The following is a 2,435-nucleotide window of genomic DNA, read 5'->3' as shown; positions in this document are numbered from 1 at the left end:
GGTCGTCCGGACGATGGACGACACCGACTGTACACACGGCAGATTTTCGCCCGATAATTGGCCGATGCCGATTATCGGGTGATAAAAATCTGACGTGTGTACGTAGCTTTACTCTTGTTGACAGTTGGAGATATCCTTTATCTTTCTTAGTCAATGAGTAAAAGCTATGGTACTGATCATCAAGGAAATTTATTAGAAAAGAAGAACTGATACAGAGGGCTTAGCAAAGCTTCATGGAGACACAACATTTACAATTGAATCATTTTGGGACTCAGCCCCTTCATCAGGGCTTCCGATTTTGTGTCTTTAGGTTGGTTTGCTAAGCTCTTCCTGTTGGACCTTCCTTCCATATTCCAGCTTGTTGACATGGCTGAACTAGCGTCATCTTACTGTTTGTACAACCACTTGTTTTTATGTTTCCATTAAAAAGTGAACTCATGCACAATCCTCTATGCTCTTTGTTGTTTTTTTGTTTTTTTTATTTTGTTTTTCGTACTAGATCACCAATTGATATATTCATAGCTTGCAAGAATATGCAGTTCCTAATTCTGAATATTTTACAGTTATTAAAAATTGAATTATTCAGACTTTTACATAACTGGTTCTCTGTATGTCCAAATTCAGAAAAATAAAGCATGTAAAGGTAGTTCTTCTACAAAAAATAACTTGCAATTTTAAATTATAGCCCCCCTCATCCCAAATCTTCCCAACCCCTCCTGAAAGCTGGGCTAAATAACATAGGATTCATTCTACCTACTTCAAGGATGTGTGATTAAAAGACGTTCTCCTACTGCAGACAGATAAATTTGAGAGAATTATGGGATGACAAAGCCATGTTTGTCTACTTAAAGCAGACAATTTAATTGAAAAAATCGTTGATCATTTGCATCCCAAAGTAACTTGTCTTATTCCTGTCCTTGTAAAGGAAGTTTTTAAATATGGAAAAATACTTACATTGTTATATGGCTATTAAGAACATAAAAATTCATCTAGACAAGAGAATAAATTAAAGTTATAAGCAATAATGAATCTTTGTAAAGGCAAATTGGGTTAGGTGAAAGCACATTAAGCAGAAGTTTGCTCATCCTTATTCCAATAATATGTGCATATATACATATGTAAATAGACTGAATGTTAACCATTTGGTCCCAGCACTCCGATCTACAATTCAAAGCATTACAAAATAGTGCAAAGGAATTCATTTTCACAACATGACTGTTTCAGCTGCTCTGGGATATTTCTATTTATGACCAATAAATTAGGGTTATTGTTCCACTAATAAAGGTTAATATTAGGTTGGGTATTAAGGCTGTACTTCTTGTACAGAGCCAAACAAGAAGGGAAACTTCTTTATCTGCCAAATGGTTTCTGTTTTTTTCTGGTCACGCTACTATTTCATCTTAACAATATTGTTATTGGCTGCAGACAGACAGCAACATGATTGACTCCCAGTACTTCCTGTATAGGGGACTGCAAGGAACTGATACAGTAGAACCTCGGTTATCCGGCACCCATGGGGAAAGGCTGATTCTGGATAAGTGTAGTTTCCGGTTAACTGAGGTTCATTCCTTTTCCATTTTCTCACTTCCCATACTCGTCCCCATTCACCTCTAGTGCTGAATGGCTGAAAAAAGGGTAAACCATGATTATGCTTGAGCCGTCATCAGGGTTTCACTTTCCTTAGCCAATCAAGGAGCAGAGTTCTGCTTTCCTGACAGCTCCACTCTCCTGATTGCCCCCGCAGCCATAGTGGAGCTGTGGTATGTGTTCTTGGATGCAGAGCACATCCCACAGCTCCTCTAGGGCTGCAGGAACAATAAAGAAAGTGGAGCTGTTAGGTGCAGGTTATATGAATTTTCCAGTCATCTGAGTTTTGGATAACCGGGGTTCTACTGTACTAAGTCAAAGGTACTTACGTTAGCTGTAAAAATAAATGTAGCCATGCATTATTGAATGCATAATTGCATTAGTTTGAGTTAAGACACTTACCTTTATAGGTGAAAAGCTGTCAGTCTCTCCAATGATCATAGTCTAGTTTAGTCCAGCACAGACTGAACACTGGGAGCTGCCATCCTTCTTCTTCTCATGTCACTCGATCTCACACTGCGCAGGCATGAGACTGGGTATTATGTCTTCCTTAAAATGTAAGAAGAATGTGCAGGAATGTTACAAATGTCCCATTACAGAAAAGCTCTTTCCGGGTATGCACAGAAGGAGCAGCCTGCAGCCTCCTGGGATACATGTACATTTGTATCAGTCTTTACCACCCCTGCAGTGAAAAAAAAATGAAAGAAAGATTGAAAAAAAAATCCTTAAAATAAAAGGGTTTCTCATTCTTTTATATTATGTAAATATTTGATCAAAGGTCTGCTTTATGTGTTATTATTATTATTTTTAATAAACAGGATTTATATTTATATAGCGCCAACATATTA

Source organism: Pyxicephalus adspersus, chromosome 7 (genome assembly GCF_032062135.1).
Source record: "Pyxicephalus adspersus chromosome 7, UCB_Pads_2.0, whole genome shotgun sequence".
Lineage (NCBI taxonomy): Eukaryota > Metazoa > Chordata > Amphibia > Anura > Pyxicephalidae > Pyxicephalus > Pyxicephalus adspersus.
This window is presented reverse-complemented; position numbering follows the sequence as displayed.